At 39.2% G+C, this 27,448-nt stretch overlaps 1 pseudogene; it reads right to left on the minus strand.

Annotated features, from left to right (window-relative positions):
* LOC118923770 (butyrophilin subfamily 1 member A1-like) overlaps positions 1 to 27,448 on the minus strand; it is a 54,874-nt pseudogene that overhangs the window by 21,040 nt on the left and 6,386 nt on the right.

The raw sequence follows: 27,448 nt of genomic DNA on the forward strand, positions 1-27,448 counted from the left end.
CTGAAATCCTCTCAATTCACTTGGGAGATATTTATTATTATGGTCTCTTTCGGGCCATCTTTAATTATGGAATCTTAGGCAAGCTGTTGCCCACTACTCTGGGAGGGCAATACAAGGCATTTCATAATGAAGAAAGGTGCTCCACAGATTCTGAAGATCTGGTGGGTACAGAATATCCAAGGAGAAAGGCAAGTCTGCTCTCTTCTTGCAGCATTACCTGAACCTTTCTGCTAATATCAGCAGCTAATGGTCCCAACTAATATCTACAAACAGGACAGACAGAAAAGATCCTCAAAGGGTGACTCATAGTGAAGATCTCAGCCAGTATGTGAGCCCTCCATAAAGTTTTGACGGTGTGCAAAGTGTGTGGTTGAAGCTCACAGGCCCAGCTGCCAGAACAGGGCGCTGGTGCTCTCGAATAGTGGCTGAGGATACAAGCACATACGTATGTGAACAGAGAAAAGGTGTAGCTTTTTTAGTCTAAGTGTGGATCACCATGAAGCCTGAGGAATCTGAATGGCAAGGGCATCCTGGGAGCAAAGGTTAATCAGGGCTGCCTGCAGGGCAGTTTCAGTAGCAAGGCTGCAGCAGTACAATCAGTGGAAACAACAGAATGATTGGCATATCCTGTTCCCCCACTCCAAGTGACTTATGAAAAGGACTGTCTCTTTGGTCTTAGGGAAGGAATCCCTTAGGTTCTTGGAAAATGCAAAGGGGAGAGTATAGGAAATAGTCCCCAGGGGAAAGCACAGGATTTTCTACTATCCTGAACATGTCCAGGTAATGTTAGAAAAATCAGACATGTGACATCATCTGTGCGCCATGCATAGGAGTTATATCTGGAATAGAATGGATAATGTTATGTCTTAAAAGTCATAACATTCTGTGATAAAGAACCAGGCACCATTGCTACTTCTAGTCTCATTTTTTGCTGGGTTTCTGGCTGATCACGGGGACTAACTCACTGCCATTCCAAAACTGCCTGAATCAAACTATGAAATCTCTTCTGTTACATATTAAATAACAGTTAAAGTAGTTTAAACCTCAGTTGAGTGGTAGCTAGCATTGTAATGTAAATACTTACATATCAAAACCATGAATAGCAGCATATTCTTCTGCAGTATATCCATAGGTATCTTGAGAGCGGACATTAATATCTTGCTGAAGAAGCTTGACTATATTTGTTGATCCATTTATTACAGCATACATGAGTGTCATTTTAAAACAACAGAGAAATAACTTCACCCTTAAGAACTTTAATTAAGTTACTTAAATAGCTATATCAATATACTTTACCAAGTTAAAACCTTGCCTGCCTGTGCAGAACTGATCATTCACATGTTCAAGGGTCCATCTTTGTAAATTATCTCCAAGACTTAAATGAAGAGACAAAAAGGAAGCCTTTTTTATTTGGTTATTATGTCGTAGAAGTTCCTACTTTAAAGTTCTCTGATGGACAAGAAACTATGGTAAGGTGACTTATCTGAAGTAGGTGAAGATTTAAATGAAGAATTGCCCATTTCTTCCTTAGTCTGGTAAAGTATACTTCAAAAAGTCAGCTAGAGGTCAGATACATAAAAGCTATTTGCAGGCTTAAAATATTAATATTAGTAAGAATGGTAATACTCATAGCTGCAGTTAAGATGCTAAGAATGTGCTAGGCACTAAATTAAATGATATATCTATAATCTTACTTATACACAACCACCCTTGAAGGATGTCTTAATATTCTCCTTTTCATATCAAGAAACATACTGGTGCTGATAAGTAATATTCCCAAGAGCACAAACCTAGAAAGTAGGAAAGCTACAAATTAAACCCAGTCTTGTGAGAATCTAAAGCCCATATCTTTTCTCTTTATCACCCACCTATGACTTGTCTTCAGTAAATGGAAAGTTTGTTCAGTTAAAGAGCTATCTTCCTTCTACCATACCAATGAAAAAAAAAAACATCAAAATATACAATAAATGAAAAAGGATAAAAATTGATGAGCCCATAGTATCTAGTAATAGACATTAACAGCCACAGGAATAAGCGAGTAACATCAGTATTCTTTAAAGAAAGCAGCTTAAAGCAAAGAGACATCCAAAAGATAAAATCAATTCCTATTTATGCTTAAGCATGTTTTAGGGAAAAATATAAGTAGAGGGAAAAAAAAAACTATAGAGAGGAGCCAAGATGGCGGTATGAATAGGGCAGTGGAAATCTCCTCCCAAAATCATATATATTTTTGAAAATACAACAAATACAACTATTCCTAAAAGAGAGGCCAGAAGATATAGTACAACAGTCACACTACATCTACATCTGTGAGAACTCAGCACCTCACAAAGGGGGTAAGATACAAGCTGGGGCCCGGAGGGACCCAAGCACTACCCCCACCCCAGCCCACCAGCGGGAGGAGAGGAGTTGGGAGTGGGGAGGGAATGGGAGCCCAGGACTGCTAAATACCCAGCCCTAGTCATCCGCACCAGGAGCACAGACACACACTGCATGGTGTGCTGGATATTAGGGAAATGGAACAGTAAAACCTGCGAGCGGGTCCCCACAGCCAGCGCCCCTGGGACAAAAGAAAAGCAAGTGCTTTTTGAAAGTCTTAAAGGGATAGGGGCTTTACAGCTGGACAGAACCGTTCTGGCACACTCAGCGCAGCAGGTGGGAATCCCACAGAATTTCAGGCGTCCCAGCCCCCTGGGAGGCAATGCAGCTCTGAAACCCCTCATGGCAATAAACAGCCATCCGTCCATTCACTCTCCTGTGTGGCCAGGCGAAGCAGCCTGGGAGCAGTCTGAAAGTGGCCGCGACCACAGCAGCCACCCAGAGCCTCCTCTGCAGCCACCTGGGCCAGAGTCGGAAGCCCGACCAGGGCACAGCTGCCCGGCACACACAGAGGAAGCTGGGACAGGGTGCAAACGGTCGCCATTCTCGCAGGAGAGCACACCCAGTGTGCCTGCCACTCCCTCTGGGCTCTGGGCTGCCCTGACAGCTGCACCGCCTGCGGCGGCTCAGGAAATAAAACCAGAAACTGCTCCCCGTGTGGGGGTAACTGGCACAGCCAGCGGAGAAGGGTAAGGCGCAGGAAGGGACATTGTTCTCCCAGCTGACACAAGCGGCAACTACCTACAACTACCTCTACCGCCATGAAAAGGCAGAAGAATTTGATCCAGTCCAGAATTACGCAGACAACCCCCAAGAGGGAGCCTGGGGAGATAGACTTAACAAATCCTCCTGAAAAAGAGTTCAAAATAAAGGTCATAACCATGCTGATGGACCTGCAGAGAAATATGTAAGAGCTAAAGGAACAAGTTAGGAGGGAAAATACAGAAATAAAACAATCTCTGGAAGAACTTAAGAGCAGAATGGATGAGGTGCAAGAGGCCATTAATCAAACAGAGATCAGAGAACAGGAATGCAGAGAAGCTGACGCAGAGAGAGATAAAAGTATCTCCAGGAATTAAAGAATATTAAGAGAACTGTGTGACCAAGCCAAATTGAACAATATTCACATTATAGGGGTACCAGAAGAAGAGAGAGAAAAAGGGATAGAAAGTGTCTTTGAAGAAATAATTGTTGAAAACTTCCCAAAACTGGGGGAGGAAATAGTCTCTCAGACCATGGAAGCCCGCACATCTCCCACAACAAGGGACCCAAGGAGGACAACACTAAGACACGTGATAATTAAAATGGCAAAGATCAAGGACAAGGACAGAGTATTAAAGGCAGCCAGAGAGAGAAAAAAGGTCACCTACAAAGGAAAACCCATCAGGCTATCCTCAGACTTCTCAACAGAAACCTTACAGGCCAGAAGAGAATGTCATGATATATTTGATGCCATGAAACAGAAGGGCCTTGAACTAAGAATACTATATCCAGCACGATTATCATTTAAATATGAAGGAGGGATTAAACAATTCCCAGATAAGCAAAAGCTGAGAGAATTTGCCTCCCACAAACCACCTCTACAGGATATTTTAAAGGGACTGCTCGAGAAGGAAGGAATAAAGCTAAATAGATGTCACCAGAGAAAGTAAAAGCAGACCAACCAAATACAAACTAAAGGCAAAAAATAAAATCAACTACTCACAAAAGCAGTAAAAGGAAACACAAAAGAGCACAGAATAAAACACCAAACATATAAAGAATGGAGGAGGAATAAGAAGGGAGAGAAATTAAGAATCATCAGACTGTGTTTATAATAGCTTAATAAGTGAGTTAAGTTAGACAGATAGCAAAGAAGCTACCCTTGAACCTTTGGTAACCACAAATCTAAAGCCTGCAATGGCAATAAGTACATATCTTTCAATAATCACCCTAAATGTAAATGGACTGAATGCACCAAACAAAAGACACAGAGTAATATTATGGATAAAAAAGCAAGACCCATCTATATGTTGCTTCCAAGAGACCCACCTCAAACCCAAATATATGCACAGATTAAAAGTCAAGGGATGGAAAAAGATATTTCATGCAAACAATACAGAGAAAAAAGCAGGTATTGCACTACTAGTATCAGACAAAATAGATGTCAAAACAAAGGAAGTAAGAAGAGATAAAGAAGGACATTACATAATGATAAAGGGGTCAGTCCAACAAGAGGATACAACCATTATAAATATATATGCACCCAGTACAGGAGCACCAACATATGTGAAACAAATACTAATAGAATTAAAGGAGGAAATAGAATGCAATACATTCATTTTAGGAGACTTCAACACACCACTAACCCCAAAGGACAGATCCACAAGACAGAAAATAAGAAGGAGACAGAGGCACTGAACAACACACTAGACCAGATGGACCTAACAGACATCTATGGAACTCTACACCGAAAAGCAGCAGGATACACATTCTTCTCAAGTGCACATGGAACATTTTCCAGAATAGACCACATACTATGCCACAAAAAGAGCCTCAGTAAATTCAAAGAGGTTGAAATTTTACCAAACAACTTCTCAGACCACAAAGGGATAAAACTAGAAACAAATTTTACAAAGAAAACAAAAAGGCACACAAACACATGGAGGCTTAACAACATGCTCCTAAATGATCAATGGATCAATGACCAAATTAAAATAGAGATAAAGCAATATAGGGAAACAAATAACAACAACAACACAAAGCCACAACTTCTGCGGGACTCAGCGAAGGCAGTTCTAAGAGGAAAGTATATATTAATCCAGGCCTATTTAAAGAAGGAAGAACAATCCCAAATGAATGGTCTAATGTCACAATTATTGAAATTGGAAAAAGAAGAACAGATGAGGCCTAAGGTCAGCAGGAGGGACACAATAAAGATCAGAGGAGAAATAAATAAAATTGAGAAGAATAAAACAATAGCAAAAATCAATGAAACCAAGAGCTGGTTCTTCGAGAAAATAAACAAAATAGATAAGCCTCTAGCCAGACTTATTAAGAAGAAAAGAGAGTCAACACAAATCAACAGTATCAGAAACGAGAAAGGAAAAATCACGATGGACCCCACAGAAATACAAAGAATTATTAGAGAATACTATGAAAACCTATATGCTAACAAGCTGGGAAACCTAGGAGAAATGGACAACTTCCTAGAAAAATACAACCTTCCAAGACTGACCAAGGAAGAAACAGAAAATCTAAACAGACCAATTACCAGCAACGAAATTGAATTGGTAATCAAAAAACTACCCAAGAGCAAAACTCCCGGGCCAGATGGATTTACCTCAGAATTTTATCAGACATACAGAGAAGACATAATACCCATTCTCCTTAAAATTTTCCAAAAAAATGGAAGAGGAGGGAATACTTCCAAACTCATTCTGTGAAGCCAACATCACTCTAATACCAAAACCAGGCAAAGACACCACAAAAAAGAAAATTACAGACCAATATCCCTGATGAACATAGATGCAAAAATACTCAACAAAATATTAGCAAACTGAATCCAAAAATACATCAAGACGACCCCTCATACACCATGAACAAGTGGGATTCATCCCAGGGATGCAAGGATGGTACAACATTCGAAAATCCATCAACATCATACACCACATCAACAAAAAGGACAAAAACCACATGATCATTTCCATAGATGCTGAAAAAGCATTTGACAAAATTCAACATCCATTCATGATAAAAACTCTCAACAAAATGGGTATAGAGAGCAAGTACCTCAACATATTAAAGGCCAAATATGACAAACCCACAGCCAACATCATACTGAACAGCAAGAAGCTGACAGCTTTTCCTCTAAGTGCGGGAACAAGACAGAAATGCCCACTCTCCCAACTGTTACTCAACATAGTACTGGTGGTCCTAGCCACAGCAATCAGACAAAACAAAGAAATACAAGGCATCCAGATTGGTAAAGAAGAAGTCAAACTGTCACTATTTGCAGACTACATGATATTGTACATAAAAAAACCCTAAAGACTCCACTCCAAAACTACTAGAACTAGTATCTGAATTCAGCAAAGTTGCGAGATACAAAATCAATACACAGAAATCTGATAATTTCCTATACATTAATGATGAACTAGAAGAAAGAGAAATAAGAAAAATAATTCCATTCACAATTGTATCAAAAAGAACAAAATACCTAGGAATAAACCTAACCAAGGAAGTGAAAAACCTATACCCTGAAAACTACAAGACACTCTTAACAGAAATTAAAGAGGACACAACAAATGGAAACTCATCCCATGTTCCTGGCTAGGAAGATTTAATATTGTCAAAATGGCCATCTTGCCTAAAGCAATCTACAGATGCAATAAAATCCCTATCAAAATACCAACAGTATTCTTCAATGAACTGGAACAAATAGTTCTAAAATTCATTTGGAACTACGAAAGACCCCAAACAGCCAAAGCAATCCTGAGAAGGAAGAATGAAGTGGGGGGGTGATCTCACTTACCAACTTCAAGCTCTACTACAAAGTCACAGTAATCAAGACAATTTGGTACTGGCACAAGAACAGACCCACAGACCAGTGGAACAGGATAGACAGTCCAGATATTAACCCAAACATATCTGGTCAATTAATATACGATAAAGGAGCCATGGACATACAGTGGGGAAATGACAGCCTCTTCAACAGCTGGTGTTGGCAAAACTGGACAGCTACATGTAACAGAATGAAACTGCATTATTGCCTAACCCCATACACAAAAGTAAATTCAAAATGGATCAAAGACCTGAATGTAAGTCATGAAACCATAAAACTCTTAGAAAAAAACATAGGCAAAAATCTCGTGGAAATAAACATAAGCGACCTCTTCATACATATCTCCCTGGACAAGGGAAACAAAAGCAAAAATGAACAAGTGGGACTGTATCAAGCTGAAAGGCTTCTGTACAGCAAAGAACACTACCAACAGAACAAAAAGGCATCCTACAGTATGGGAGACTATATTCATGACAGATCCAACAAAGGGTTGACAACCAAAAATATATGAAGAGCTCATGAACCTTGACAAACAAAAAGCAAATAATCCAATTTAAAAATGGGCAGAGGAGCTGAACCAACAGTCCTCCAAAGAAGAAATTCAGATGGCCAACAGACACATGAAAAGATGCTCCACATTGCTAGTCATCAGAGAAATGCAAATGAAAACCACAGTGAGATATCACCTCACACAAGTAAGGATCGCCACCATCCAGAAGACAGACAACAACAAATGTTGGCAAGGTTATGGAGAAAGGAGAACACTCCTACACTGCTGGTGGGAATGTAAACTAGTTTAACCATTGTGGAAAGCAGTAGCCCAGTTTGAAGAAGACATATGCACCCCTATGTTTATCGCAGCACTATTTACAATACCTAAGGTATGGAAGCAACCTAAGTGTCCATCAGTAGATGAATGGATAAAGAAGATGTGGTACATATACACAATGGAATATTATTCAGCCATAAGAAGAAAACAAATCCTACCATTTGCAACAACATGGATGGAGCTAGCGGGTATTATGCTCAGTGAAATAAGCCAGGCGGAGAAAGACAAGTACTAAGTGATTTCACTCATATGTGGAGTATAAGAACAAAGAAAAAACTGAAGGAACAAAACAACAGCAGACTCACAGAACCCAAGAATGGACTAACAGTTACCAAAGGGAAAGGGACTTGGGAGGATGAGTGGAAAGAGAGGGAGAAGGGGGGAGAAAGAAAGGGGACATTATGATTAGCATGTATAATGTGGGGCGGGGGGGCACAGGGAGGGCTGTGCAACACAGAGAAGACAAGTAGTGATTCTACAGCATCTTACTACGCTGATGAACAGTGACTGTTATGGGGTTTGTGGGGTGGGTTTGGTGATGGGGGGAGCCTAGTAAACATAATGTTCCTCATGTAACTGTAGATTAATGATACCAAAAAAAAGCTATAAAATGGTTAAAAACTTCAAAGTTGTGTCTTTAAAGAGTCTGTACTTTATGAAACTGGTATGTAACCCACCCTTTAGCTAATCTAAAATCATATGGGCAAAAAATGTTATCAGCCAATATTGTAAACGAATCCTGCTGTATCTGCTGTTGCCCAGGCAGAATCATTGCTTTTCTACTAACTAATGATGTGTTGTTGATATTTTCACTACATAATTATCAACTAATCATCTTAATTTAATCTTCTGATGTGAGCGGTTGTCATGACACTAGAGCAATAAGGGTTAAGAAAAACACTACTTTAGAACCTCACCCCCCCTGTTCTGAGAGAAATCTTCTGCATACATGGATGTTTTATTGCCCTTGTCTAGCTTGGATTAACACATAGTCTACAGGCACACACCTGATCATCTACATTTGCTCTCTTACAACACTAAACTATGTTTTCTACCTTTATCTCGTATCTACCTACCACTTCAGCATTTTATTAAAAATAATAATAATAGAGAAATGTGGTATCCACATATAAATCAAGTTTAAAAATCAAATGAATATTCATATTTGAACTGACTGTGTATAGTTCATAATGCATGAACAAAACCGAAAGCTTCTGTGATGACTGCCCTTGCACTGTTCACCATGTAACTTATTCACTATGTAAGAATTTGTACTCCATGTAAGAATTTGTTCGTTATGCATCAGAAGATTGGAGACTGACGAAAATTAGGCTTGGGGTGGATTAATGATTGTGCATTGAGTATTGACCCCCCTATACAGAAATTTATTGTGGTTAACAACTATTTGATCAATAAATATGAGAGATGCCCTCACAATATATATATGTGTATGTGTATATATATATATATATATATATATATATATATATATATATATATATATATATATATATAAACACACTTCCAATTGTAAAATAAATAAGTAACTGGGATGTAATGTATAGCATAAGGAATATAGTCAAAATATTGTAACAACTTGGTATGGTGATACCTGGTACCTAGAAATATCATGTATATAAATGTTGAGTCGCTGTGTTGTACACCTGAAACTAATGTAATGCAATGCTGTTGTCAACTACCCTTCAATAAAAAAATAAAATAAATAAATAAAAAAAAAAAAACACTACTGTACCTTTTGTTCTTGTCAATGATGTATATGTTTGCTCCTTTACTTACTAAAAACTCGACCATTTGATTATTGTTTTTAGATATAGCAAGTAAAAGTGGCATGAGATCATGCTGTAAAAGAGCAAAAACAATTTATAACTTACAAAAACTTATGAGAGATCCTTTGCCCTTGAACATATAATATAGAAGGAAACTAAAAAGTGGCTCCTTCCTTCTCAGCCCTCAGAGCTTTCACCTGCTGCTCCTTGCCTGGAAATGCCCCTCGCTCTACCTCTTCAACAGATTACCTGCAAAGTCATCTCCAAAACTCACTTCAAACCCTGAAGTGTTCCAAGAAGGCTTTGCTGTCATCACAGTATTGTCCATGGTGTTCTGTACTTACCTTATTGCTCCCCATCTAAACCAAGAGCTTTTTGAGGTCAGGGGCTATTTCTTAAGCTCTCTATACCTCCAAGCTTTAAAACATTGTAGGAAGTGCTTTAAGTATTTTTACTGAATTAATAACCTAAGGAAGTCTCTCTAGTGTTTCTTACACTAATCATTCCAAAGAATATTTACTTTACCAAAAGTTAATGACTGTGCCCCAGTGAAAAGATTCCAGGATCTATGTTTGAAAAATACTCTAAAAACTGTGCATTATATGTCTAGTACTAAAGAAATCTGTTTAACTACTTACTCCCTATTTGCCCTATACCTTTTTTGCTGCAAACATTAACATTTGAGGAATTAGCGTTTCAGGGATACAGTTTTGACAGCTTTCCAGTAAAAATGAAGGTTTGCCCCAGGTATACAAAATTGCTTGTCTTCTATCAATGGTATCAGGTTCCCAAATGTCAATGACAGGCACTACTGCCTCAAATGGGTCATCCGGAAATGGGCTCTGAATGAAAAGATATAGGCTTCAAATGAGCTTGATTGCTTATTACTAAATGGTCCATGGGTTTTGTCCTATTGTAAGAAGACAGTTTTGTTTTATCTTCACTGTTAGTAAGCTCAGTATGAAATTTTAATCTCAATCATATAACCATGAGACCCTACATATCAACTTTTCTTAAAAAATCAGTTTTTATTCTGGTTTCCATTTTAATTGCTACTTAAAATGATATTCCAGGCAAAATATGAAACAAAAATAGAACGGCTTATTAATAAAACTTCTAATACTGATCTACATGGATTATTTGTAGCATAATGAAAGTTATTAAATCACTTGCATTTTTAAGGAACAATGCTGAGGAAAAAGACATAATATTGTCTGTAATATGCATAACCTAGCCAACTGTAACCATGATTAATCTCATCAGGCTTATAGACATTCTGATGGGAATAGGATTACTTAACAGTACATGTAAAAAGTTATTTTAAAAACCACTTATGAATTCTAACTTAAAAATTCGATCCTGTTCCCAAGGTTAATATACAATGTAGAATCTACATTATAAGTTAATACAGACCACCTTGAAAATCTTGAAATTCTTATCCAAATATACTATAAAATAGTGTAACCTCAAATTGTAACCTCCAGTGCTTACAGAGGCAAAGGTGATCCAAGGAAGTAAAGACCCCAGGTGGGGATAGGAGAACAGAAAAGGGGAAGCCCTCTGCACAGCACACCTCACAGTAGGAAGGGCTCAACATTCCAGATACGATTCTTTAGGAGAAGCCTGAAGCCCAGATTTCTGCATGAGTCTCCTCCATTTTAAATACTGACTCAATTTATTGGGGTAAATTAAATGTATTCAGGGGCCACAGTTAGTCTATAGCCCACTTGTGTTTTTATATGTTACATTTCCAAATGGCTGTATATAAAGCAAATACTTGTATGTAAAATCTTCCCTTTCTTTAGTATCATATGGTTTACAAAAAAATTGGGCCCCAACATATAATAAAAATTGCTATTAAATTAATAATACCCAGAAACAGGAATGTTCCTACACTGTTGGTGAGACTGCAAATTGGTGCAATGATTATGGAAAGCAGTATGGAGGTTCCTCTGAGAACTAAAAACAGAAATACCATTTGCCTCAATAATTCCACTCCTAGGAATTTACCTGAAGAAAACAAAATCCCTGATTAAGAAAAAACATATGCACCCCCATGTTTATTGCCACATTGTTTGCAATAGCCGAGATATGGAAGCAACCTAAACATTCTTCAGTAGATGACTGGATAAAGAAGATGTGGTACATATACACAACGGAATATTATTCAGCCATAAAAAAAAATCCTGCCATTTGCAACAACACGGATGGGTCTCGAGAGTATTATGCTCAGTGAAGTTAGAGAAAGGTGGAGAAAGACAAATACCATATGATTTCACTTATTTGTGGAATAGAAAGACAAAGCAAAGCACAAGGAACAAAACAGCATTAGACTCATAGACACTGAGAAGTGACTAGTGGTTATCAGCAGGGTCAAGACTGGGCAGGGGGAGGAGGAGGAGGAGGAGGAGGGGGACTGTTGAACCATTCTGATGCACATTTGACAAAAAAAAAGATTCATAATACCCCTCCAAGAATTTTTCCAATGCTTATGAAAGCTACAATCTATTTGTATTTAATTCTCCTAGACTGTAAACAAATGGATAACTACGTTCATAGGACTGCTGAAAACTAACCTATTAAAACAATTCCCACCTGTATTGTCACTAAGTACAAGGATTTCAATGTTTAAAATTGCCATCATAATTTTGCCGGAGCTCTATGAATTTAACAGACATACTGAGACAGTCTATCACACAGCTTCAGCTAAAAAGAAGGTCCATGATTTACTAGTATTGCAATCGGAAAACCCTGCTTGTGATAACCAATTTGTTGGTTTAATGACTTGAATTGATAACAAAATATGCAAAATCCTCCAAGGGTCAGCCTCTACTTATTAAAAGACTACCCAGAAGTAAATTACTAAGGACTCTCTGTGTGCCAGGGAACGACTGATGACTGAATGGAAAAATGTGTTATCCTTTAAGCCAACAGATAACACCAGTAATATTCTTTTTTAACCTCTCAGTCACAGAGGTAGGACCAGATGGAAGACAGGCTAACATTGTCAGAAAGGAGAGAGCTGAAGGAAGTAGCACCTATCAAACTCCAACTCATGTAGAGGTTTCTTAGGCTGGTAAGATCTGCAAATTTATATATTACACTTACCCATTCAGTAATTCTTAAGCAAGAGTTGTATCAGTACCTCAAGGAAATATTTCTAAATATACATATCCAGGCCATATTAGACTTATTCAGTCAAAATCTTCAGGGGATAGCCTAGGCTTGTACATTTTTTTTAAGGTTCCCCAGGGGATTCTGATTCACCGGCACAAAGCTAGCTGAGAACTGGTGCACTGGACAATCATGTCAGTCTCACGTCTCACATATGTGGCCAATTTGCACTATCATTTGAGGATTTTGCCAAAAACAGGGAAGCATAAGAGACAAGTCCCTTAGCAAAACTGCATTTAATTTTCCTGGGCCAGGGCAGAACAGGGACTGATAAGGAAACTAAAAATGTAACTTCATTTCGTTATTCATAAACTCCTCCCTTCCCATCAAGATGTTCTTGATGGGAAGACAGAGTTTAGACTTTCACCTACATGGCTATTTCTGTGCGAATAGGATATTTCAGTTCATTATGTCTTCTTCCCCCATTTCCCACTTAATCACCACCTGTTCCCTGCCGATCTGGTTCCTCAGAGTCCTCCTAACATCAGTCTCTAAGTTTACAACTCACTCTTCCTCTTTCCCAAACTAAGAATTATTATCCCCCAAAGCCGAAGACATCTCACCTACACACAGAAAAACAAGGAATGAAGAAAACAAACACAAAAAAAACCCTCTTGTTATTTCCCCTCATTTACCAAATTTCTAAATTGGCCTGCATATTTCTGATTGCTCTCTCCTTTTCCCTTTCCTTTTTCCCTCTTAAGCTTTAGCCAATGAAAGAGGAATCACTTTTATGTAAGTCACTTTTTTTATGAAATAGCAACTTGTCAACAGCAGCAATAATTTTATATTATAAAATGCATTTCTTTGGAGTTTTAGATAAAAGCCTACTTCCAAGGCAAACTTGGCTTTCCTGTGTTGCTTTACACTAATTAGAAAAAACTTGGGATGGGGAAAAAATATTTTAAAGAAAAGCTGTACTTTAACAAATTCAGTGTTTTCACAAATACTTGCCATAAATGCATGCAAGAAAACTGTACTCCAATACTTCCTTAGAAGAGACATTATTTTAACTGGAATATTAGATAATTAAGTTATCTCAAAACATTTTCAGTCAGGAAATGCTTGAGTTTCCTAATATGTAAAATGACCCTAGCTGTATCAACCTGTCAGGGCTGCAGCATGGGAGGGACTGTATGTACAGAATAAAGAACCGGCAGACTAGCTTCAACATCACCTGCTCCTCAAGTACAGCAACAAGCTGACGAAGAGATACGTGAGGCTGGGCAGGAGCTACTCTCTGACGTGAGAAACCCTAAAGTGGTACATGGCTGGCAGAGCGGTTGCCAGCACAAGGGAATGGCCCTACTGATGTCAAGACATGACCCAAATCCCTCTCCCTGATCTTCAGAGCCCTGGGGTCCTAGAGTGCTCAGGGCCTGTGGTCTGCTGCTTCCCCCTCCCACATGCACTCACCCAGCCCCTCTGGCCATGTACCAGTTCTCCACCTCTCCCACCCATCCCCAGCAGCACCCATTTCCTAAGGCCCTGCAGAGCAGCCAGCCTCCACCATCACCTCACACACCCTCTCAGCTTTCCGTCCTTTCTGGGCTCTGAGCTTACCACCCCCTCCCAGGCACTCATGGGAAGGTCCTCCCCCTGGGGGGCAGCAGGGTGGCCAAGAGACTGTTCTGCCCTGTGTATGGGCACCACCTTTCTCTAGCCCTCCCTGACTTGGCTTTGGAGTTGCTTGTATGGTGACAGGGCCTGATGTACAGTATGTAGTATATGTATGTGTCAACATATACATACACATACATATAGATGTATATGTGAAAGAATTTTATATCATCTATGGCTACTAAAGAAATTAAAAACATGTTATTTCAAATCTTTGCAGATAAAGTTGGTTGACGCATACCTTGTTTCTTGCCTCAATGTCTACGTTGTATAAAAGTAGCTGTGCCACTATTGTTATACGCAAGCTACAAACTGCATAGTGGAGAGCACTGTTGCCAGAGATGCCCCTGACATATGGATTGGCGCCATATTCCAGAAGAATAAGTGTGCAGTCCTCTTGCTGACATTGTATGGCCTGTTGGTATTATACCAAGAAACAGACTATAACTAGGATTTCAAACCAGAAAGTCTATAAGGTTTCACCAGTGAGATATGCTTAAATGAGATAAATTCATTTCTCTTCTCAGCTATTACATCAAAACCATCTCAGGCTGGCAGAGGTGGCTGCTACATACCTTTATCAGAGGTGTCCTCTCTTCATTGTCACGCAGGTTAAGCTCACATTTTCTCTTTACTAGGAGAGTGACCGCTTCTACATGGCCACTGGTGCAGGCCAAACGTAGAGCAGTCCTAGGAAAGTAAGAAGACTTGTTAGAAAATTATAATGCACTCCCTCAAAGCATACAATTATTCATGTAATTATAAATACTAAATAGTGTATTATTCATATGCTGTAAAACAAATATTTACTTTTGACTGGAAGAGGTACAGTATTTATCAGCCTTATTACTTACCACATTAATGAAAGTGCAGTCTACTTGAATAGAAAGAGCATGACCTTGGGATTCAGCTCACTTTGGGTTTGAACCCTACTTGAGCAATCACTTGGCCTTTCTGGGCCTCAATTTTCTCATCTACATCATGGGGATAAAAATAAGTTATCTCACAGGATACTACTGTTGTGTTTAAATGGGAATCTATGCTAAGTGTTTTAGAACAGTTCCTAGCACAAAACAGCAGGTCAGCAATTGTTATATTACTATTATAATTATTACTATAACTACTACATTATAAAGGCAATTTTATTTAGTAAAATGATATAAGTATACCTACACTTTGCAAATAAGTTTTAAAGGATTAGAGAACACCATATTTTAATGATTTCAAGATTCTCATTTTCTCACATTTTAACATCTCACATTGGAATGCAATTATAATTCATAATGTCTAACAACTATAATTGGCAGCATTTAAAAAATTTCTTATTGGTGCATAAAATAGTGCATCAGACAAATCCATTGGGACTTTTGTTAAATGAAATAATGGTAATTACAACACATCTACTGCAGTTCACATGCTTACATTTAAGTATACTTTAGTTCTTAAAAGCATTATGGGATAATGGTTCTGTTCTGAATTGTCAAAACAGAAACAGAACTTTTTAAAAGTAATTCTTATTTTAATTTTCATGAAACTTCAAGCCAAAGGAGACTCAGGATGCAAGTGATAGGGATAACTGATTTTATTTAATACCTAGATTTATAGGTTGTATGAAAATCAGGTATTTCCAATGATCAATTTAGTGCTGAATACTGTTATAAACTTTCAAGAAGACAGGTAAAGGTTATCTTTTACAATTTTGTACCAACAGAACTGATTTTGTTTGAAAGGGAGGAGGAAAAGCTTCAGTTGAGATTGGATCCTAACACTTCAATTTAAAATTTCTCATCTTCTTCATCCTGGGCAACATGAAGTCTTGAAGAATGAAAGAATCCCAAGTAGAATATGTTTGCTGCGTAACAGGCATTCAGGTTATACCTGATGAATCAATGGACTGGAAAAATGGATGCAGTTGGAGAGTTTGGTATCTTTAAAGACTACTTTCTGAAAGGCAATACTTTTGCAATAGTAATATTTGCTATTTTTTATTTTGTTTTCATAAGGACGTGCCCAAAATTTTATTAACTTTTGCAATAGTAACATCCTTTGTACTTGCTATTTTTTATTTTCACAAGGATGCAACTAATTGGTCTATAATTGTTTACATATATGTAATAAGGCTACATGTGATTAAAAAATGTATATAATTAAACATATACATTAAATCTACAGGCACAGATAAAAAGATTCCCTTTACTTCTGAACAGGATAAAAGTTGTCAGAAGATTATCAATCTTCAAAAAATTTTTTTTAAAGTAGAGTTATTTTCATCTATGCAAGTCATACTTCTTTCCCACAGAATTATTTTATTAATAAACTTCCACTACAATTTTTATACATGTTCATTGTGGAACTCAGATTTTTTTTAAAATGGAAAGAAAAATACACTGGTAATGCAAATTCCATCTGGAACTTATTTTTGTGGGATAAAAATCTAGCTATTCTTCTCCAAATAGCAGGTATTTCTCCACCATTTATGAATAATTCACCTCTTCCTACTGATATGAAATGTCATCAGAATCAAGTTCTGAAATCTTACATATATTTGGGAATTTGGTCATTTTCCATTCTGTTCCATTCATTTATAACTGTCTTTCAGCTCTTAGTATCAGAACACTGTGGAAATTTACAGCACATTGTGATATCTAGAAGGGCAAATCTTTGTCTAATATCCAAGAGTTTTCTAAATTTCACCACAGCAATAAAAGAGGGACAGCATATGTCACCCCCAATTTTTAAAACCACGGTTATTTTTTATTTGGTTTATGCGAAATTGATAAAGCACACATTTTGAGGAAATGAATCTTCTTACTCTAGAAACATTTCCCACTTCAAAATTCCTTTCCAAGGTCTATCAGTAAATAACATATACTGTGGATCCACCAATATAAAGTGGATATTGGATTTTACCCAAAGAATTTTTACCAGTTGATCACAGAACTTTTTTTTTCCTCATTATGCACTTTTACACAGTATTACTTTTTGTTAGGCACTTTTATGCCATTATGCACTTTTCTGTAATATCTAATATTATGGTATGAAAATGTGTACATTAAAAATAAAATGCTGTCTATACTTCACTTTTCTATTACTACTGATGTTTAGTTAAATCACTGCAAAACTGTCAGTCAAGTGCTCTGTAAGGGAAATTATGAGTAGGTCTGAAACCAGCTAGTGTTTGGCTCTGCTGCTCAGAACATGGGCCTGGGCGCCGGACCCCTCATCAGACTTCCAGGACTCAGGTGCTGCGGGGCCTTGGCACAAGGGAGGCTCGGCTCCCTAGGTGAGCCCAGGAAGGTGCCACTTTCCCGTGTCTGCCCACCTCCTCCTAGTCCCTCTTACCTATTCATTTTATCCTTGTCATTCAAGTCATTTTTCCCCAGAGACAGAATATGCTCTACTCTGGCTACTTCGCCCATGCTGACAGCCCTGTGGAGCTTTCCGAGATCTTTGCTTCGGATTTGGTACCAGAATTCCTCCACATTCACGGCCCCCGGCGCCTATCCTCCGCAGGACGCCGAAGGCGCCTCTAGCCAACCTACCCTTCCTATCCTGGAAGTCAAAAATCCGCTTCATCATGTCTGAGCCTCAGGCTTAAGGAGTCCTCAGCTCCCCTGCTGCCATCCGCTACACAGCATTAGAGCTGTATAAGCCAACCCTGGTCTCAACAGCCCACCACCCAACCAGCAGTTAGAACAGTAAACTGTAGCCTAGCAATGCACCCGGCCCAGACCGCATCACAATGCAGGGAACTCAGAGCCATGTGCTGAGAGAGCACGTGTGGGGCCCAGGCCTGGCAAATCTCAGCCAGTGCCTGAGAGCTGCGTTGGGTTCCCTTCAATGGCAGTGAGAGGTGGCTGAGTCAGGAAATCAGTAGAAGGCAGACTAGTCCATACAGAAAAGCCATCTCCTCCCCACAAAACTCTCCTAAAAAGCTCTAAATCTCCTTAGCCGTCAGTTTACTCCTCTTCTAAATTACACTGGGCCCCAGGAGGTCTCCAAGGATACAATAATAGAAGGCAGTTTTCTTGGTTTCAAAGACTGTGGCAGTGTGTGTCATCAACTGCAGACTGATGAGAAAAGAATTAACATTCTCTAGTAAAATCTCTAATAACCTTCCCCTTTGGTCCAGCCTTAGATTTACGCTTTCGTTACTTTTATTTCTCCCCAATTAAATCTTTATTCAATCCAAGATTTATTTTGGAGTATGTTATACATCACTTTAGAACTTTTTAAAAAATGGTTACTCACTTGTCCTAAATTAAGTGTTCTCACCTAGTGTAAGTTACTTTACAAACTTTAAATTCTCTGGTATGCTTTTTGTTTCTGGGTTTTCTACGGGGTTTGCTTCTTGCACCAGTACTCTAGCATCTTTATAAAATATATTCCAATAATCATTACAGCTCCAAAGTCCCCTCCTTATTCTTCCTTTGCAGTATTCTCTTGGCAGTATTTACCTCTACATTATTTGAGGTTTATCTGTAATCACTATGCCAAATTAAAAAGAATTCTTGCCTCCCATAATGTTTAAGGGAGGGAGATTGGAAATTGAGTTGTCATATGGCCCATGATTTAATCAATCATGCTTGCATAATGAAACCCTATTAACAAACAGACTCTGAAATGAGGCTCAGAGAGCTTCTGGGTTGGGGAACACATCTATGAACTGAGAGGGTGATATGCTTGGGGAAGGCATGTAGACCTTGCCCAGACCTTGCTGCCTATGTATATCTTCATCTGGTTGTCCCTTTACATCCTTTAGAAGTAAATCAGTAACCCTAAATATAGCACCTTCCTGAGTCATTCTAGTGAATTATCAAACCTGAAGGACGGTCATGGGAATCCCCAAACTTGTAGCCAAGTCAGACAGAAGAGCAAGTAGCCTGGGGACTTGGCAGCTGGGCCTGGTATTTTCAAGTGGGGGTGGTGCTGTGGGACTGAGCCCCTTAACCTTATGGGGTCTACGCTAACTTTCAGTAGTTAAGTGTATCAAACTGAATTGCAGGACAGTGGATGCATTTCCACTTCACTTGGCATTAAACATTGCCGTCTCCTGAGTTCTAATACAGAGCCTAACAGCAAATTTCCTCCACCTCCTGGGGTTCTTGCTTGAGTGATAAACCCTATCTCCTCACAGAAAGCTTCCACATCAAAGAATTCTTGCTTATCCAGTCCTATACTCCATCCCACTTAAGCCCCTTAAAATCCAATCCCAGGAGTACCCAAGCTTGTGCTTGCTAAGTAGTAAATACTAACAAAAGAAAATTACCATAAGTGAATTTTCTCCATTAGATAATAGAGTATAATATATAACTCATAAATGTAAGGGTGATTATTAAATCAATGTTTTGGGAAATACCAATTTGTGAACTTTACACATCTCATAACACATATACCGAAATGAGGTCCAGATCAGAAAGTGTTTAGGCTTTTCATGAAAACATTCAACCATTACATATTTTAGAAAAACAAGCTAAGTGGTATTATTTAATGTGGAAAGATTTTTCAAACAAAAGCAGAAGTTATAAAAGAAAATTATCAACACATTTGGCCACATAAAATTTGTGACCAAATAAACTCAGTATAAATGCAGATAGTTATATATATGCACACACGTCCCAACAAAAAATATGTTCCAACAAAAACCTGTTAATATATATAACCACTATTTTTCACTCATGGGATATAATCAGCAGGCAACATCATCTCCTACTACACTTTTAAATATCCAGCTATTTTCTTCCACCCACAGAGAAAAAGAAAAACCTTATTCTCAAGTAATAAAAAGTCCATAGATCTGTTTTAACTCACAAAGCACTGAAACAGAATGTCTACCCCATGTAAGCACAAAAATGCCGGGGTCAGAGTTAATCAGTTAGGCCAGGCTCAGGAATGGCCTTTTCTTTCTTTCCAAACTGCATCCCTCCTCCCCCAGCTAGGATAACTGTAGGGGCAGTAGAGTTCTTATCTGGCTCATACTGTTCTGATTTGAGCAGTTTGAATCTGGCAATTATTTTAAAACTGATTCTTTTTCTCAGGGGCACTTCTGTACCCACTGCTGTTCTCACCTACAGCTCCCTTGACCTGAGTCAATGTAATACACTCAGCTGGCCTTTCTTTGTCCTTAGGTCTAAAGGAAGCTGGAGATGCACTTTGGACTGTCCTCTTGTGAAGACTCTTCACACCTCTAAGAGGCCTTTTGTATGGTACCTAAAATAGATTCCACCAGAAAAGCTCGCTCTCATGCTTGATGGTCATCTTGTCCTTCATAAGCACCCCAGCAGTTTTTGTCAAAACAAATCCTGAGCACAGAACAGTCTCAACACATTAGCAATTCTCCCCTCATCGGCCAAAGCAACTTATTCACCCTCTCAGGTTCCAGGTTTTCCTGGGTATGAGTCAAACACCTGCTTTCAGAGCTGCAGGAGATTCCTATGAAGCTCCCCAAACCAGGCTTTACAGCTCCCCTCTCATGCTCCTCTGGTGGCTTGGTCATTTGTTTACTTTTCTTCCCCATGAAATGTGTTCTCAAGTTCATAAGAGATTACCCATTATGTCACCATAGGGTGCAATATTGAAAAGAGAAAAGTGTTTATTATAACTAAATTAAGTTCCTGTTGTAAATGGAGGGGATCACATTCTTGCCTAAAAGAAAGGGGACTCAAGGGAGTGTGACAGAAGGGAGGCCGGGGAGAATCTGCATAGACAAAATCCTTTCTTTCAAATCTATCAACTCTCCAAATTTCTCTGTCTGCAACTCAGTGTTTTTCTTTCAATCCAAAGATTAAGTCTACATTCCAACATATTTTATTAAAATACCACATACTTACATGAGGCAATATGCTCATAACTATCTAGATTTAAATAACAGGATTTATTTTAAAATGAGTATGAGTACACAGAATATCTGAAAATAAAACAGTTATCAGTTACCAGAAGTAATCTATTTAAGAGGTATAGGTTACATATGAAACTCTAGCATTCTGGTAGCTTTGAGAAATTTACAAGTCCTCTCTAGGTCCATTCTTATTCAACTGCTTTGGTTGCACTGTGATTCGAAATAAGTCTAGGAGACTGACAAATCACCTCCCTTTTTAAAACTGTTAAAAAAAACGAACTTTTTCAGCACTCTGAAATCAACTGAAGCCCATAACTAAGAAAACTACAGAACTTCACTGTAAGAATGCTGTGAGCCTGTGGTGGTGTGCTCCCAGATCCTGTGCCTGGGCTTGCTGCCATTGGCAGAAGGGACCCACTTGACTTGATGCATTTTAAGTTGAAGTAATAATCTCAAGGGGAAACGACCAGAGTCTGAGCCCGCAGTCCTGTTTGGGGAAAGCAAGAGAGAAAGCAGCTGGGTACTTAACTGGAAGTTGTGGAGGTTAACACAGCTATGGGGATTTGATAAGGGCTTTATACAATCCACATTTATCAGAGGCATGCAGACTAGAAACTGAAGCTGGTCCAAGCCACCCACACACCCTTGGCTGCCGAAGCCTGCACATATGCACAAAGGAGATGCAAAATAGCCCATTAGAAAGCAAAAACTAGGGCAGAGTTGAAAATGACCTGAACATTGAAGGTAACTTGCCCGCCCACACACAGATCCATCAGCAGAGTGGAAGGCCTGAGTGATAGGGTTTGAACAAAATCTCTGTCCAGTTTTTGGCTAAATGCTAATAAGTAATGCAGATAGAAGCAACAGAAGATTAAGAAGATTTAAAATTTTTTTAAATGAGCACAGACATCAGTGACTGCACACTGCAGTAGAGACAGACATCACAAATTTACTGGAGGCAAATTATCAAACAAGAACAACCCAGCGGGCGGGCGGAATCAGAATCCAGAATTGATAGGCACCAGAAATTCTACAAGATTACAAAGCAAAGAAATAAAGTGTGACTAAACACTCACATTCAAATAACAGGGGTATCAGGCTGGGTGAAAAAAGCAAGATCCATCAGATAAAAGACTTGCATTCATAATATCTGACCTCCTACAACACATAAGACAGATGACCCAAAAGGGGTGTGTCATGTCCCTGTAAAATATTTGAACAGACACTTCTCCAAAGACATACAAATGACCAACAGCATAGGACGGCATGCTCAATATCACTAGTACTAGAGAAATGTAAATTAAATCTACAATGTGACACTACCTTATACCCACTAGCATGGCCTTGTCAGAAAGACTGTAAGTACAGTAGGAGATGTGGAAAAACTGGAACCCTCATACATTGGTGGCTGGAACATAATACTACGTAAGTTACTTTGAAAAGAGTCATCAGGGTAAAAAAGTTAACAAAAACATACCACATGACCAGCGATTTCAATCTTAGAAGGCTACCTAAGAGAAATGAATGCATGTGTCCACACAGTCATGTATATGCACAATCATACATACACACACACACACACACAGAGGGGGGAAGCAATAAAAAAATGGGGCAAATGAAAATAGCTGGTGAAACTATAAAACTCTTAGAAAAAAACATAGGCGGAGGCGGAGCCAACATGGCGGCGTGAGTAGGACAGTGGGAATCTCCTCCCAAAAACATATATACTTTTGAAAATACAACAAACACAACTAGCCCTAAAAGAGAGACCAGAAGACTCAGGACAGTGGCCAGACTGCAGCTACACCAGCGAGAACCCAGCGACTGGTGAAAGGGGTAAGATACAAGCCCCGGCCCGGCGGGACCCGAGCGCCCCTCCCCCCATCTCCCAGTGAGAGAAGAATAGGCAGAGCGAGAGGGAGACGGAGCACAGGACTGCCGAACACCCAGCCCCAGCCATCCGGGCCAGAGCACAGACACAGTACATGCCCAGGGGACCCTGGATACTGGGGGAACAGGGAGTAAGACCTCTGAGCGGGTGCTGAAGCTGATGCCCCTGTGACAAAGAAAAGCGGGGGCTTTTTGAAAGTCTTAAAGGGACAGGGACTTAACAGCTTGACGGAAACAACCCAGGTCACAGTACAGCAGCTGGAAATTACAGGGAAAACCGGGTGCACTAACCCCCTGGGCAACAGCTCTGAGACCCCTCACGGAGGCAAACAGTCAAGCAGCCCCCCCATCCATCACCCCACCGGGCGCTGCGAAAGCAGAGAAGCAGCCTGAGACAAATTCCGCCCACAGAAAGGGAAATTTCTCCCTCCCGGCCAGGCAAGACACAAAGACCCACTCTACACGCAATTACCCAACACAAGCCACTAGGGGTCGCAGTTGCCCCAGTAAAGAAAGGCCAGTAGTAAGTGAAAATTTTGGCCCTCCCAGCTGACAGTCAATAGCACCTGTCAACATGAAAAGGCAAAAAAATATGATCCAGACAAGACTAACCCAGACAGCTTCAGCATCTGCTACATCTTCCCCTGAGAAGGAATCTGGGGAGATAGATTTAGCCAGTCTACCTGAAAAAGAATTCAAAACAAAAGTCATAACCATGCTGATGGACTTGCAGAGAAATATGCAAGAACTAAGGAAGGAGAATTCAGAAATAAAACAAGCTCTGGAAGGACTTCAAAACAGAATGGACGAGATGCAAGAGACCATTAATGGACTAGAAAACAGAGAACAGGAACGCAGAGAAGCTGATGCAGAGAGAGATAAAAGGATCTCCAGGAATGAAAGAATTTTAAGAGAGCTGAGTGATCAATATAAAAGGAATAATATAAGAATCATAGGCATTCCAGAAGAAGTAGAGAGAGAAAAGGGGATAGAAAATGTCTTTGAAGAAATAATTGCTGAAAATTTCCCCAAACTAGGGGAAGAAATGGCCTCTCAGACCACAGAGGTACACAGAACTCCCATGACAAGGGATCCAAGGAGGGCAACACCAAGACACATAATAATTAAAATGGCAAAGATCAAAGACAAGGACAAAGTATTACAAGCAGCCAGAGAGAAAAAAAAGGTTACCTACAAAGGAAAACCCATCAGGCTATCATCAGACTTCTCAACAGAAACCCTACAGGCCAGAAGAGAATGGCATGATATACTTAATGCAATGAAACAGAAGGGCCTCGAACCAAGACTACTGTATCCAGCACGAATATCATTTAAATACGAAGGAGGGATTAAACAATTCCCAGACAAGCAAAAGTTGAGGGAATTTGCCTCCCACAAACCACCTCTACAGGGCATCCTACAGGGACTGCTCTAGATGGGAGCACTCCTAAAAAGAGCACACAACAAAACACCCAACATATGAAGAAGGGAGGAGGAGGAATAAGAAGGGAGAGAAATAAAGAATCATCAGACTGTGTTTATAATAGCTCAACAAGCGAGTTAAGTTAGACAGTAAGACAGTAAAGAAGCTAACCCTAAACCTTTGGTAACCACAAACTTAAAGCCTGAAATGGCAATAAATTCATACCTTTCAATAATCACCCTAAATGTAAATGGACTGAATGCACCAATCAAAAGACACAGAGTAATAGAATGGATAAAAAAGCAAGATCCATCCATATGCTGCTTACAAGAGACTCACCTCAAACCCAAAGACGCGCACAGACTTAAAGTCAAGGGATGGAAAAAGATATTTCAAGCAAACAACAGAGAGAAGAAAGCAGGTGTTGCAATTCTGGTATCAGACAAAACAGACTTCAAAATAAACAAAGTAACAAAAGACAAAGAAGGACATTACATAATGATAAAGGGCTCAGTCCATCAAGAGGATATAACCATTATAAATATATATGCACCCAATACAGGAGCACCAACATACCTGAAACAAATATTAACAGAACTAAAGGAGGAAATAGAATGCAATGCATTCATTATAGGAGACTTCAACACACCACTCACTCCAAAGGACAGATCCACCAGACAGAAAATAAGTAAGGACACAGAGGCACTGAACAACACACTAGAACAGATGGACCTAATAGACATCTACAGAACTCTACATCCAAAAGCAACAGGATACACGTTCTTCTCAAGTGCACATGGAACATTCTCCAGAATAGACCACATACTAGGACACAAAAAGAGCCTCAGAAAATTCCAAAAGATTGAAATCCTACCAACCAACTTTTCAGACCACAAAGGCATTAAACTAGAAATAAACTGTTCAAAGAAAGCAAAAAGGCTCACAAACACATGGAGGCTAAACAACACGCTCCTAAATAATCAATGGATCAATGACCAAATCAAAATGGAGATCCAGCAATATATGGAAACAAATGACAACAACAACACTAAGCCCCAACTTCTGTGGGACACAGCAAAAGCAGTCTTAAGAGGAAAGTATATAGCACTCCAAGCATATTTAAAAAAGGAAGAGCAATCCCAAATGAACGGTCTAATGTCACAACTATCAAAATTGGAAAAAGAAGAACAAATGAGGCCTAAGGTCAGCAGAAGGAGGGACATAATAAAGATCAGAGAAGAAATAAATAAAATTGAGAAGAATAAAACAATAGCAAAAATCAATGAAACCAAGAGCTGGTTCTTCGAGAAAATAAACAAAATAGATGAGCCTCTAGCCAGACTTATTAAGAGGAAAAGAGAGTCAACACAAATCAACAGTATCAGAAATGAGAAAGGAAAAATCACAACAGATCCCGCAGAAATACAAAGAATTATTAGAGACTACTATGAAAACCTATATGCTAACAAGCTGGGAAACCTAGGAGAAATGGACAACTTCCTAGAAAAATACAACCTTCCAAGACTGACCCAAAAAGAAACAGAAAATCTAAACAGACCAATTACCAGCAACGAAATTGAAGCGGTAATCAAAAAACTACCAAAGAACAAAACCCCCGGGCCAGATGGATTTACCTCGGAATTTTATCAGACATACAGGGAAGACATAATACCCATTCTCCTTAAAGTTTTCCAAGAAATAGAAGAGGAGGGGATACTCCCAAACTCATTCTATGAAGCTAACATCACCCTAATACCAAAACCAGGGAAAGACACCACCAAAAAAGAAAACTACAGACCAATATCCCTGATGAATGTAGACGCAAAAATACTCAACAAAATTTTAGCAAACCGAATTCAAAAATACATCAAAACCATCGTACACCATGACCAAGTGGGATTCATCCCAGGGATGCAAGGATGGCACAACATTCGAAAGTCCATCAATATCATCCACCACATCAACAAAAAGAAAGACAAAAACCACATGATCATCTCCATAGATGCTGAAAAAGCATTTGACAAAGTTCAACATCCATTCATGATAAAAACTCTCAGCAAAATGGGAATAGAGGGCAAGTACCTCAACATAATAAAGGCCATCTATGAAAAACCCACAGCCAACATTATATTGAACAGCGAGAAGCTGAAAGCATTTCCGCTGAGATCCGGAACTAGACAGGGATGCCCACTCTCTCCACTGTTATTTAACATTGTACTAGAGGTCCTAGCCACGGCAATCAGACAAAACAAAAAAATACAAGGAATCCAGATTGGCAAAGAAGAAGTCAAACTGTCACTATTTGCAGATGACATGATACTGTACATAAAAAACCCTAAAGACTCCACCCCAGAACTACTAGAACTGATATCGGAATACAGCAAAGTTGCAGGATACAAAATCAACACACAGAAATCTGTGGCTTTCCTATATACCAACAATGAACCAACAGAAAGAGAAATCAGGAAAACAACTCCATTCACAATTGCATCAAAAAAAATAAAATACCTAGGAATAAACCTAACCAAAGAAGTGAAAGACTTATATTCTGAAAACTACAAGTCACTCTTAAAAGAAATTAAAGGGGACACTAACAGATGGAAACGCATCCCATGCTCATGGCTAGGAAGAATTAATATCGTCAAAATGGCCATCCTGCCCAAAGCAATATACAGATTTGATGCAATCCCTATGAAACTACCAGCAACATTCTTCAATGAACTGGAACAAATAATTCAAAAATTCATATGGAACCACCAAAGACCCCGAATAGCCAAAGCAATCCTGAGAAAGAAGAATAAAGTAGGGGGGATCTCAGTCCCCAACTTCAAGCTCTATTATAAAGCCATAGTAATCAAGACAATTTGGTACTGGCACAAGAACAGAGCCACAGACCAATGGAACAGACTAGACAATCCAGACATTAACTCAGACATATATGGTCAATTAATATTTGATAAAGGAG

This window comes from Manis pentadactyla, chromosome 16 (genome assembly GCF_030020395.1).
Source record: "Manis pentadactyla isolate mManPen7 chromosome 16, mManPen7.hap1, whole genome shotgun sequence".
In the NCBI taxonomy this organism is placed as follows: Eukaryota; Metazoa; Chordata; class Mammalia; order Pholidota; family Manidae; genus Manis; species Manis pentadactyla.